The sequence below is a fragment of the Peromyscus leucopus genome, chromosome 2 (assembly GCF_004664715.2).
Source record: "Peromyscus leucopus breed LL Stock chromosome 2, UCI_PerLeu_2.1, whole genome shotgun sequence".
NCBI lineage: Eukaryota > Metazoa > Chordata > Mammalia > Rodentia > Cricetidae > Peromyscus > Peromyscus leucopus.
Genome location: NC_051064.1, coordinates 22,163,435 through 22,177,183, shown reverse-complemented (window position 1 = coordinate 22,177,183; position 13,749 = coordinate 22,163,435). Strand labels below are relative to the sequence as shown.

The 13,749-nt window shown below is 47.6% G+C and overlaps 1 protein-coding gene across 4 annotated transcripts in view; it reads left to right on the top strand.

The window, feature by feature from the left end:
• The first annotated feature begins 5,270 nt into the window (after positions 1-5,270).
• Chd7 (chromodomain helicase DNA binding protein 7) overlaps positions 5,271-13,749 on the top strand; it is a 182,658-nt gene continuing 174,179 nt past the window's right edge. For 2 of the 4 annotated variants that reach the window (XM_028878514.2, XM_028878511.2), the window contains exon 1: positions 5,272-5,558. The gene's annotated coding sequence lies outside the window, so the exon portion shown is untranslated. Of the gene's footprint in view, positions 5,559-6,121; positions 6,205-13,749 lie in introns of those variants that run through there. The other 2 variants (XM_028878517.2, XM_028878512.2) reach the window with 2 other exon arrangements.

The following is a 13,749-nucleotide window of genomic DNA, read 5'->3' as shown; positions in this document are numbered from 1 at the left end:
TTAGTACACTGGATTAGTGGAGCTGGTACCTGAGGGGAGACGCGGTAGCGGTGTGACGGAGTGCAAGCTGGTGAAGCTGCACTGTGGACCATTGCACTCTACAGTCCTCGTGGCTTCTGCCAGACAACCTATTGCCTCCCTCTAGCATAGGGTGAAACGGCTCTTCACTTCCACCTTTCTTCCTCGTGCGTTTACTGTCCGCATCACCAAGGCTAATGTCAACTGGATGGAGGCAGAGTGGCAACATTGGCAGTTACTTTACACTGTCCCCGTTCTTGTCCTAAGCACCCTCCATAGCTCTCTCCTTCTTTGCTCTGGTTTTGCACATTCCTCTTCTTCATACTCATTCTTTCTGTTTAAATTTCATTGTGTGTGTGTGCGTGTGTGTGTGTGTGTACACGTGTGCAAGTCGGATTACAACTTTGTGAAGTCCAATCTCTCCTTTCCTTTCCCCTTTATATGGGCTCCAGGAATTGAACTCAGGCTATCAGGCTTGCAATGCAAGCGCCTTTATCTGATCAGTCATCTTCCTGGGCACTAGACTGATCTTTCTAAGTGAAGGTCTGGCTTGGTCCCCTTGCTGAAAACTCTTCAGAGACAGACTATAACTTTAAGATGAAGATTAGAGATGTCCACAGTCTTTTCTACTTCTTTTCTTAAAATTTATTTATTTTTTTTATGTGCATTGAAGTTTTGCCACAGAACTGGAGTTACAGACAGTTGTGAGCTGCCATGTGGGTGCTGGGAATCGAACCCAGGTTCTCTGGGAGAGCATTGGGTCCTCTGGGAGAGCATGTGGTGCTCTTAACCTGAGTCATCTCTTCAGCCCCCCTTTCTAGTTCTATTGTCCAGTTTCCTCTCTCTATATTCCCACCACCTAGGGAAAGTCTGTAATAACTGGGGTGCCAATAGAAAGACACAGCCATTGTTCACCCAGTGAGGAGATGGAGAAAGAACAAGTTATAATTTAACACATATATGCATTGGTGGAGCTGGCATCTTTCAGAGGTCAAAGGAAGGACAGACAGTGCATTAGGAGTTGGGAGTGAAATTTCAGAGAACACCAAAGGAAAGTGGCTCCAGGCTCACTGGCAGAAGCCTGGACTCAGGGGACTTGGAGGTCATGGGCACTCCTAGTTCAGGGCAGTGCCTTTTATGACCTTGGTCTGAAGACCCTTCCTGTCCTGATGAGTTCCTGGGTCTATTGAACATATAGTTGAAGGTCTCATATCCTAGGAAACATATTGTCCTGTCCCAGGCAGCAAGAACCACACCTTTATTTTATTTCATTTCTTTCTCCTCAGTGGTGCTGAGGATCCAAGCTAGGTTTTCATTCCGCAGGCTGCTGCTCTACCTCTAGCAACAGCCCTGCCCTGATGAATCTCTGTTCTTAAGCTGCCAAAAGGGACCATGTCCTGAAGACTAAGAGAGGGTATGGTGTACCGTAAACATTCAACAAAAGTTTTCTGAAAGTATGGCTCAAATGTCACTTAACTGACTATCTGTGAGAGACTCTCATCCTCGCTCTTACCCCTTCCCTCCCCCCCACTGAGAGCTCAGTCTTATCACTTCTGACAGTTGCCAGCGGGGGGGGGGGGGGCTCCTACAGTATTCTGGGCTAATGGAGATGGGATGGGAATTTTATCTAATGATTTTACAACCAACATCCTATCTGCTTACTTAAAGGATACTGTGGACTTATTGCTAAACATTTCACACCACCTCCTTAATAAATTAAAAAGCACTGGAAGAGTACCACAAAAATAACTTAAAAAATAATTTGCAGAAACATAATTGGACCAATTCATATTTCTGTATGAACTATGTTAAAAATCCAGGAGAACTCACTTAACAAAGAAGTTAGTTTTTAGGCAGAGGAACCAAAGTCAAGTTCACTTTAATTGGCATAATGCAGGATAGCAGTAACTGTAAAGCTGATACCTAAGGAAGAAAAGGTTAGTGTCGCCAGTGGGAACCTGCAGTTTTGGACTACATACGATGGTCATTTTTACTGTTAAAGGGTGGACTGAGTGCCAGACCACTCACTCCATCATCACATATTTCCAATTGAGTTTGTCCACCGAAAAAAAATACAGGAAAAAATTATGCCATTACTACACAAGGCAGAAAAAGTATTTTTGATTTGTTTTTGGTGTTTCAGTATTTATAACCCTATGTATACCTTTATTTGTCTACATATTTCCAGTGGTTGTACTGAATCATAATTTTACACAAATGACTTGATTATAGAAAGGAATCTAAATGTTTGTTGTGTTGTTTTCCAGACAGGGTTTCTCTGTGTAGCTCTTGCTGTCCTGGAACTCACTCTGTAGCCCAGGCTGGCCTCGACCTAACAGAGATTCTCCTGCCTCTGCCTCCTGAGTGCTGGGATTAGAGGTGTGCGCCACCACTGCCTGAGGAATGTAAATTTTGTAAACGAGGACACAGAGCAATACTTTCTTCTTCCTAGGGCTTGCAAACTGATTCTGAAAAAAGCTTAAAAAAATTCACAGAGCATTTCCTCTCTACTGGAATTAGTGTGCTTCATATTATATTTTAGAGTTGAAAGTATTTGAGAGACTGATATAAAGTTTCAGTTGATGTTCTAGAAGTTTGGGTGCTTTTCAGTCATTTTGTATATGCAACTGACCCTCTGCTCCCAGGTACTGCAGTCTGGCCCATTATGGGTTATTTTCCCCCAATACAGAAAAACTTAGGTCTAAGCAGTAAGTAGTTCAGCCTTACTGTGGGTGAGTTCCACCCCTCTGAGTTATTGGAAGTGGGTTCCCACTTTCCTTCAAGTGCCTGGAAACTTCTTTCCCCACAGGTACTTGTGTTTGTCTTTTCTAAGTGCTATCTACAGCTCCCACTCCATCTGTTAGTGCCCCACCTCCCGGGTCTCTAGCACCTTCTCACTGCCCTCAGGATATGAGCAATTTGGGCAAGCTAGCCCTAATTCCTCGAGGGTGCAGACTCCCGAATAGTTCTTTCTGCTCACTGAATCGCAGCAAGACTCAAGGAAGGGAGGAACCTTGTTAGTTTTTCTCCACACACCTAGAACCAAGCCTGGAACCTCTTAGGCACTGAATGTAAAAAGAATGTAAAAATCTCCTGATGGGTTAGTTTCAGCTGGGTGTTGGAGAAAAAAGCAACCCACTGCAGGAGTTTACATTTGTCTGTGAATGACCCTTATGTGGCCCTAAGGTATTTGCATACTTAAAGCTAAAGCTTGTGAATGCAAATGATTCTCTTTGGGAAAACTTCAACTGGAGCAACTGGAGAGAAGAACGTTCCAGGCTTAGGGTAGTGGGGTGGATGGGCGCTAACTTTTGGGCTTAGGAAAGACAAAGTTGCCTAGATCTGTGCCTGAGGGTTTTTGTTTTTTTAAGGCCCTCCAGTTCTGCATCAGCAGAACTCCTGAAAGCCTAGACTTCTCACCCCACTCTCAGGATGGGGTAAGGAGGAGATTAAGTCGGAGAGGGGATATGTGGCTGATGTTTTGTTCCACATTGGCTGTGTTTATCTTTGGCATATTACAAAAGAAAGTGTCCCAACTTTCTAGTGAAATATACAAGGACACAATAGGGAACCTCCTCATAGTCACTCGGAGCTATTTGTTGATCACACAGCTGAAACATCATACTTTCATTAAATGTAGAGGTCATATTTTTTTAGCTTGTAAATTACCTTGAAATAGATGCATATCTGCCTAGTGAGTTTCCCCCTAAAATATCTATTACAGTCTTACTTTGAGAGATATAAATGCAAATAAAAAGTTAACATCAGAATTGCGATTTTTTTAGTTTATGATACTGGGGCTATAAAAAAGTAGATTTTTATAATTTTTAGTTTTCAGTGTCAGATTTTTCTGTGGTATTAATATATTTTTTTTGCTGATTACCTGTAAACTATTTTATGAACATGTTTCTTTTAAAATTCAACTTATAGTAAAAAAGCAACAGATTGTAAGATATTAAAAAAGAATAAAATATTTATAAAATTATTACTATTAGAGAATAAATGTTTAACAGATTAAGTTGCAGTATAAATGAAATAGTTTGGGCAAATCATTTGTCCAAATGAAACACTCTGATTCCAGGCTCAGTAGCAGTACCACCATCAGTGGGTGAGAGGAGCATGCTTCGCACTTTCTCTACGATTTTTGAGTTCAATAGTACCAAATCTGTCATAGCTGGCTGTAGAACCGCCTTCTTTATTTAAAAGTCAGTGCAATCCTTAACCTAATGAAACCATCTTAGAGTTTACAATTGTGGAGTGTTTTGGAAACAAAAGGTGTTTAGTAAATGTGTAAATATCTATTACACAAGAGGGAAATTCACTAAAAAATTTCTTCAAGGTTAATATTCATCTTATATCGGAAAGATAAATGGGCAAGAAGGTCGGATAGTTAAAGCTAGGAGATCATATTTAGTGCCACATTGGCCAAGGAATGATAAAACAATCCAGTTCTGACACGTTTAAAAATGGGCACACATCCTTTTTCTTTGTTTCATAACCACTGCGCTATCCCTTCTTTTTTTTTTGGCATGCTAACAAATTCAGCCCAAATCAATGTCATGTAGTTCAACTTTTTGATTTAGTGTCGGATCCGGCTGTCCTATCACCGAGTACGTCGGCAAAAGCAAATTGGTGAAGCAAGGATGGATCTATTTGAAAGGAAAGGCGTCCATCCTAGGCATTTCGTGTGGGAAAACCATCTCAAGTTGAAGGATAATTACAGAAGAGACACCCAAACACCTCCAGCCTCCTCCGTCCGCACGGCGCTGCACACGCCTCGCGGTGGCCAGGGCTCACTACGGGCTACGGCCCCGGCTTCCTGCCCCAGGGCGGCGGAGTGCGGCTCCGGGAAGGTGCTGCGCGGAAACGTGGCACCGTCTGCACCCGCGCCCGAGCGCTTGCGGCAGCCGGCCGGAGAGGTTGGGGCGGCCGCGCACCGGGACCGACACTCGCCCGCTGCGCCGGCGCCCGGCAGGACGGGAAGGGGCGGCCGCCCGCGCCGCGCCGCCCCCTTCTCTCGGCCTCTCCGCGGCCTCCGCCACCCCGGCCGAATTCTTGCATAAATTATGCCAGGCGCGCCTGACGTCAGGTGGCGGCGCGCGGGCGCGGGCGCGGCGCGGAGGGAGCCGGCCGCGGGCGCGCGCGGTCCCGGAGGCTCGTGCGCGTGGCGTGCAGGGCGCGCGCAGGCGCTGGCGTGCTGGGGCCGCGGCGGCGGCGGCGGCGGCGGCGGCGGCGGCAGCAGCGGCGGCGGCAGCAGCGGCGGCGGCGCGGGGGTTGAGCCGTGGTGGTGCGGACGCGCTCGTGCTCGGGAACTATCGGATTAAACTTGAATCGAGTGGAATTACACAAAGGAGCGCCGCGGAGGAGGCGGCCCGGGACCCGGAGACCCAGCAACTCGCCAGAGCCCCGTCCGCGCGCGGCCAACTCCGCGTCCGTGGATCAGCCCCCGGCCGCGGCCGCCGAGCCAACTCCGGAGCCGCTCTGCGTTTTGTTCCCCACGGCGCGCGGCGGCGGACCAGCCCGAGCGAACGAGCGAGCCGGTGAGCGCAGACTTCCCCGGCGCCCCCGGGAGGGGCGGCGGCAGGAAACCGCGCCGGGCCGGGCCGCGGCCGCGCGGAGTTGCGAGCGGGGAGTTGGGCGTGTGCGGGGCGCGGGAGAGGCGCGCGGGGCCGCGGTCGGCAGGAGCGCAGCGCCACCCGCCCGGTCGCCCGCGGGCCCGAACCCGCGGTCCCAGCGTCGCCCGATGCCCCAACTTTTGCCTGCGTCCGCGGGGCCGGCGGCGGCGGGGGCGCGCGGGGCGGCCGAGGGTCACTTCCTCGCATGTAAATGGCTTTTTGTTGTGTTGCCGGCGTCGGGGGGGACGGAGACAGGAGGGAGCGTGTCTGCGCGCTGGGGAGCGCGAGCGCGTTTCCTCCCGCCGGCACCGAGCACGAGTTGCCGGCTGCGTTCGAGAGAAAAGGGAAGGAGGAAAAAGTTGGGCTCCAACTCCGGCGCGAGCGGCGGCGGGCGCGCGGGCGCGGGGCGCTGAGCGCGGGGCTCGGGACGGCGGCGCCCCCGCCTCGCCCCCGCCCCCGCTCCGGCCCGACCACGCCGCGCTCGCCGGGAGCGGCGGCCGCACCGGCGCGAACAAAGTGCGTCCCTGCGGGCGCGGCGGCGCCAGCCCGCGCGGGGACGGCCACGGGCGAGGTGGGTCGGTGGCAGGGAAAGTGTGCGGGGCGCCGCGTGGGGCGGGGGCGGGGGCGGCGCGAACACGCGGCGCGGGGGGCGTCCCAAGCCCAGCCGGCGGCGGCCGCGGAGTTCCGAGCCCGCAGCCCGGGGCTCCCGGGGCTCCCCGGCGGCTCCTAAGTGCGGGAGGACGAGAAGAAAGGGAGCCGGGCCGGGGCGAGCGCGGGCGGGCGACCGGGGGACCCCACCTTGCCGAGCTGGCCCGGCCGCAGGCGGCGGCATAATAGCGACTTTAATCCGCGATCCCAACTCGCGTCCCCGCTCCCCTCCCCCCAGCCTGTCGGGGGTCCGGGCGGGGGCGGGGGTCGCCAGGTGGCCCTGGAGCGGAGGGGTTGCGCGATGCCCCCGCGGAGAGCAGGCTCCGAGCGCCAGCGGCCGAGGTGGCTGGAGGCCGAGCGGTCAGCGGGAGAGGAAGGAGGGCGGCGGGGGACGCGTTGTTTGTTTGCTTCGCACCGGGGACAGGGCTCGCTGGGGGCGCGGGGCGCGGGCGGGGCGCGACGGGGCGCGGTGCGGGGTGGGCGAGGCGGCGCGGGGCGAGCGGTACGGGGAGGGGGCGGCTGGCTGGCGGGGGCAGGGGACTGGTCAGGAGGCTCCGGGGAAGGAGCGGCCGGCTCCGAGCAGCCATCATTCCCGAGCAGCCTTTCTCCGGATGGCTCTGCCTCGAGGAGCCCCGCGCCGTGGGAGCGCACCCCAAACTCCAGCCCGGCAGCCCGCTTTGTGAGCGCCCCCGTGGAGCGGGCGGCGCGGGGAGTGCTGCGGCCGGGCAGTACGGTTCTCCCAGGAGGTCACTTTTAGAGACTGTTCACGCCTCGGTTTTAAACTAGTTTTTTTTTTTTTTCTTCTTCCCTCTTCTGAACAGACAATGGACAAAAGAAAAGTAGCAACCCACATGGAGAGTTTCCTTTGAATTGCTAGAATTAGATACACTATCCAGCTCTCCACTTGCTAAGTATACTTTTTAGTTTGCCGTTGTATATTATCTAGCAATCGATTTAAATAACTTACTTAAACTGTGTCTGTCTTCTGAGCTGGATCTCTGGAATATATTAAATAATTATTTTTAAATAATTTGTGAGAGCCCTGGCTTTTATTTTTATTTTTTTAAATTTTAAATTGAAGCGGTCTTTGCAGTGGGCGACACCTTCCTAAGGGGTCCACTGTTACTTTCCCCTAATTCTCTTTCAGTAAGAGGGAGAATACTCTTCATATGTGTTATAATCAGCAGGAGAAAAAATACATCTCTTTATTTCCTCACAGATCTGTTCTGACGATGACAAAAAATCTTAGTGGCGATGACCCAGCAGCTCGGTACCTGATTTATTCCAGTTATAATTACGTTTCGATTACAGTAATGTCTAAGAAATAACTTGAGCAGTGGTTTTATGAAGTTGCATCCTCCCCAGCCCCCAGAGTACATCTGTCGCGCAGTGTTTTTGTCTCGCTGTTGCACAACAGAAAGCCCTCCAGTCTTTCCCCTAAAATGGCAGCTTTCATCTGACTGGGGCCCATTCATTGACAACGATAATAAAGAGGCTGAAAGCTAGATGCTCGGGGCACAGAGGACTCACAGGACTCGGATTGCCTTTCTAGGTGATAAGTAGGAGACATTTTAAGTCTTCCAGTTTGCTTATGAAAAGTTTATTTTCTCTGAAAAACTGCAAGAAAAAAAAAACAGAGTAAAAGGAAATATTGGAAATGGAAAAGGACTTGATCAATGAATTTTAGGAGCTATTTAAAATGATTTTTTTTTTCTTTTTGTCCACTGAGTGAATATGGCATTCCCCTTCCCACTTTCTGGTAATCTGCTGATTAAGGGACATAATGGATTTTTGACAGGCTTGTAACAGGTGAATTTCCTCAGTGTGACACTCAAGATTTGAGGTTGTTTCCTAGGAGTCTGTATTTGGATTATTTATATTCTCTCACCATTCTGTCCCCCCCCCCCAAATCTCCAAAACGGGACAGATTAGTAAGTTTGAAGTTTATAAATTTTATCCCATGTTTATGCTTTCAAAATTCAAAGAGTTTCTAGATAAAAAAATAAGTTAACTTAAAAACTTACGTGAATTCCAAGCTCTGGTTAAGCTGGCTTAGTCAGTGGAATTATTTTGACGTCAGTTTTAAAACTGATTCCTTTTCTATCTCTTTAACACAGAGGACAGAATAGGGAAATGGTATGTAGATGATAGTTAAATCTCAACTTTTATTTTTCTCTTTCAAGGAAAAAAATAAACTAGTTACCCTACCAGCCCAGTCTGAAAATGTAGATGCCAGCATAAATGCAGTCAGAAACTCGGTGTTAAAATAGTGCTTTAGTGGATTCATCTAGGCTTGGTCTAGTTTTTTACCAGTTTGACTTATGGAATATTTCCAATACTTTCTCTGAAGGAAATGTTCTCTGTTAGCCTTGGTTTTACTGAGAGGTGGGCACGGTAAGCTCCTGTGTGATTTTAAGCATCAAGGACACATTGCCACCTTTTCTGCACACTGACACAAAGTCAGGAGCTGAGTACTTCCAGCTTCTCAGCAGGAAACAGGGATACGCCTGCCTGTGCATCTGCTGTATAACCGACCCATAGTGCAATGCGGGAGTCAGGTTTGGGACAGTTCTTTCAAACCTGGGATTATATTTTATTTGCTGTGCGTGATCGAGTTTGCTTGCCCATTCAGATACCTTCCATTTAGTTAATTTTCCTTCTGTCTATGCAAGCCTTCCACTGTGGAACTCCGTGTAAGAGGCAGGACTTTCCCTCTGGGAGTTTATTCTCGAGCAGCAGAGAAACTTCTTTTTGCTTGTCTTGACTCCAAGATGAACCATGGAGGTGGTAGTTCTCTTTCTTTCTTCATTATCCAAATAGGGCCTTTTGGTTTCATAGCAGACACTGGCTGTCTCATAAACAACTCCTGGAAGTCAGGCATCGCAACAATGAAGGTTCTCAGGCCTGAGCGAAGTGTGCAGCTAGGAAGAATGGCATGTGAAAGTTGTTCTTAAAGAAGTGATTGCTCCCCGGATTCAGGTGATTTCCATGGAAGACATGCATACACTAAACACACTTGAAAGGATCGGGAAGTGAGTGCATTGGAGAGGTAAAGCTGTGACTGAAGGAACGTGCTGGGCCTCTGTGGCTATGAACTGTCTCACTCACAGACACATTTGTGTGTCATTTAGAAGAGTTATTCTTTTATGCTATTTAAAAAGTAGAACTTAACCTTCTTGTTTCTTCACTGGTTTCTAAAGCCATTTCAACTATTAGTTGTAAGATAAAATAGTCTTCTACTTTCTTTTTACAAAATTTTTATTTCTTTTTTGGTGTTTTGCCTGCATGTATGTCTGTGTGAGGGTGTTAGATCTCCCAAAGCTGGAGTTCCAGACAGTTGTGAGCTGCCATGTGGTGCTGGAATTGAACCATGGTGCTGGGAATTGAACCCTGGTCCTCTGGAAGAACAGCCAGTGCTCTTAACTGCAGAGCCATCTCTCAGCCCCAGTCCTCTTAAGAAAACTGTGCTTAGTCTTCCAAAAATCTTTGACAATCGAAGACAACTGGTGGTGTTTAAAATTCAAAAAAATGGGAGTAAACATTTTTTTTCTATAAGATGCAAAGATGTAATGGCTTACTTCAGTGGGTATCACTCGTTGCAGATATGGCTGAAGGTCAGAGGAGATTGTGGTGGAGGGCAAAAGCAGGAATGGTAATTAAAAACACTGATTGTGTCTTTTATCAATAGCTTAACATTTTTAAGTGAAATCAGCTGTGTTGTAATGGAAAGCACCAATCATAAAGATACTGTCCTATAGAATTTAATGTTACAGTCACTCTAGCCTTCGGATATTTGGAGTGTGAGGACCTTAGGGAGCCTGCTGCACTTTCTGACTTCGGAGATGAAAAAAGTAGGGTCGAGCGATGAATGAAACAAGCTGCTGCTAGCTGTCCCCCAGTTCCTGCAGCGCCCCCCCAGGAGCTCCTGTCTCAAGGGCCTAGTGTGGTGTGCTGTGTGGGAGAGGCGTGAGCTCATCTGCTGGACAACCGCCTTAGCACCGGGAGAGTGGGCTCTTCTTCAGGGAATGACTTCAGAGTACCTTCTGTCTTTGGAGTTCTGAGGCACGTGAGAACCAGGCTCCTAAAAGCTCTCTAAAATCAGTGGTAGTTTCCTCCACTGTGTTAGAATCCCCCCACCCCCATGATTATCTATTTTGAAAAAAGCTGAGATAATTATTCCAACATTTGATTACCGTTTTCAGTATAGGGTCATGTGTTCATCACCCTAACTAGATGCTGTATGTTTTACTTGTCAGACGTTGCAAACATGAGTGTTCTCTCAGAGCTTTGTTTTGTTTTGACTTTGAAATGAAGAAACATACTTTGGTGGGTAAAAGTTGATTGGTTGTTGGGTGTGTTGGTAGCTGTTGATGTTGAATTAAGTAGATACTTTCTTAGTGGCCATTTGAGCCTCACGTTGCCTGTATAGGCAATAGGCTTGGCTTTCTGGACTCTTGTTAGGTTTTTCTGTTGTTTGGTTTTGATTCAGCTGTTTTTTGGGTACCTACCACAGGTACCCAAAGGTAGTACAGACTGGGAACACAGTGGTGACATGAGACGCTTGGTAGAGCTTCAGAAAGCCAAGCTGCTGTGAGGTCAGGTGCTGTAGACAATGGGAAGACAGTTTCACCCCAGAATCCCACCATTATGTGGGCTTAACCACTGAGAAATGGCTTTAGCATCGCCATGTCTTGGTGTTGAGAAGTGTGAGGATGTGACAGGCAGTAGTGTCCTCTGACCTGGGGGAGGTTGCAGTTTTAAGCCATCATGGAGCTTTGAGATGAGACCCGAGGGGCAGGTGGCATCCAGCTTGGGCAGCATTGACAAGATGTGGAATTTGGGATTTTTTAAAGAAAGTACTGAGTATTAAGCATTATTGACATGAACAGAATTGTCATTGGGATGAAGTGAGTGGGTGGGTAGGTGGAAGGAGACTAGAAATGTAGGTAATATCCTGTCTACTTTTGTTGGGATTAATGCCAGTGTAGACTAAATTGGTGTCCTTGGAGGTAGAAAGCAATGGACAGATGTGAGATATTTGTAGGAGTTCTAGTGAATCAGATCTGAAGATAGATGGATGTGTCCTGGAAGAGAGGTCTCTGGGGATGTCCGTTTCTAGCACATCGCCTGCTTGGCTGGCTGGTGATGCTATTCATGGAGGCAGTGGGCACCTGATGAGGATGGCATGTGAGGAAGAAGTCCATGAGTTCTTTGAGCATATGACTGAGATCACTGATCCTGACTGTGGATTGGGTAGCTGCTGTTGTAACCTTCTTTCCATTGTTAATGGTATTCCAGACTTCCCAGGCATCATTACTGCCTTCCCCTCAAAGATGTTAGTGTATGGTAGACCCAGTGGGGTAAGGCTCAGGGTGATGGGAAGGGGGTGGTAACCATTGCAGCTGGCCTGATGTGTAGCATTTCTGTGTTACTAGCCTAACATGGACACTCTGTAGGAGTTGTCATCAGAGGCTGAGCACGAATCCTGTGGTAACCGGACGTGGCCACGTTTGCCCTTCTCTGTCTTCTCTTCTGGAAGCTCTTTTCAGTGGCTTGTTATGTATTCAGACAAGGTCCTTGGGCTCCCAGAAGATAGCTCGTGGGTGCCATGTGCTTTCAGGGCTGTGCTTCTCACGTGGACGGGGTTAATTGCGTCCTACGTGGGTGTTGTAGAAATGAGTATATTATTTAAATAACTGGGGAAAAATAACAGCCTTGGCCTGAATGCTTACCTGGTGTTTAGTGGAGTATGTATAAACCAGTTTAATATGTAAATTGTCTTCACAGACACTTTGCTCAGTTGTGGAAAGTGGATTCTATACAGCATGGTTGCTAGTGGCAGAGGAGAGACGGCAGTTGACAAATCCAGAACAGCTTCTGAATAGTGTGGACTTTAATAATATATGAGCTAACACATTATGAAAATCCTGAATATTAACCGTAAAACAAACTTTTTGTTGCTAATTGTTTTGGGTTGGTTTTATATATTGTTTTACTTAGTTATTGTCTGCAAATGAAGATGTCTTCCCTGGAACTTAGTATCTTTGTTTGGGGGTCTCTTAATATAAAACCTCGGTGCTCTGACACTTCAGATGCCCCGGGCCAGCTCTTCGGTGGGAGTGTATTTCTGGTACTGTTTCTTCCACTTCCTCGTTTCAGCTTTTTAAAAACTCCATTAAGATACCTTCTTTTGTTTGATTTAGTCAGTAGTGTGTTTTCGAGGTTTGAGAGGTCATTTGTACCTGAGCTGTAGGGCAATGGAGAGGTGCTTGCCACCTCACCTCCTGTGGTGTGGGCCTTAGTGGGCTCATGAAGTGAGTGTTTGCTTGGGGGCTGTCTCTTCTCTTGGCTTCAGCAACGACTCAGGAGGCAGCAGAGGTCATATGGTGGGTGAGTTTTACACCATGTATTTATTTTATCAATACAGGGTCAGGCATAGAGCTACTGCTACTGAGAGGGACTGCAGATGATGTGCACTTCATGCCAGCCTTTGTGTGGGAAACAGCTAGGATCAGGTGTGTGCTAGCATTGGTGTGTAGCTTCTTTTTGGGAACGTAATCTTTAACAGGCTGGCAGTGCATCTGATGAAGGCGGTAGTTACTTTGCTAATTGTTTTTTCCTGGTTCTGCAGCAGGTTAGGGGACTACTAACCTTTAAAGGAGTGCACTGTGCCTCCTATTCATTTTTTCTGAGAGACTGGGACACCATAGAAATCTGTTTTGTTGATATTTAAAACAATTACAGGTGTGCATATTATTTAAACACACCTAAAAACCATTAAGTATGTTTAACATGAGCAGGTAAACAATGAGATGTCCCTTCAAGAATAATAAGCATACATTTAGCTTCCAAGGCAGTGTCTGCTAGTGTTCTAGGTGAGTAATACAGCCCGTTTCATCATAGCTCTACAACGAGAATATGCCTTAATATCCGATGCATTTTATAGTGTTTGGGCCTGACAATTACTTTATGTATGGGTGGGGTCTGTGAACTGTTAACCATTGATCTTTAGAGGGAACTTAAAAGCCTCCATTGTGATAGTTTATATATTCTTATGTACTTGACTTTGTTTGTGTTTGAATTTTTTGCTTTAATCAATTGCAGATATGTAGATCATATCAGAAAAAACATGCCAACCTCCTGAAAGTTTCAAAGTCTTGATTAAATTGTGTGTTGAGAAAAACAAAGAACAGGTTCTTAAAAGATAACAATAATCATAAATGTGTCTGCGTACGCGTGTGCGCATGTGCGTGTGTGCACACATGTGACTGTGCCAAAAGCATGTGTGTAGAGATCAGAGAACAACCCATAGGAGTCAGGAATTGAGTCCAGGACCTCACATAGTAAACATAGGCTGTACCACTGAGTTACACCTTATAGCCCGTGCTGCGTGTTTTAATGGGTCTTTTGATGACTCATCTAGAGCAACTCCAGGTATTAGGTAGAATTACCTCTGTTTTGCAGCTGA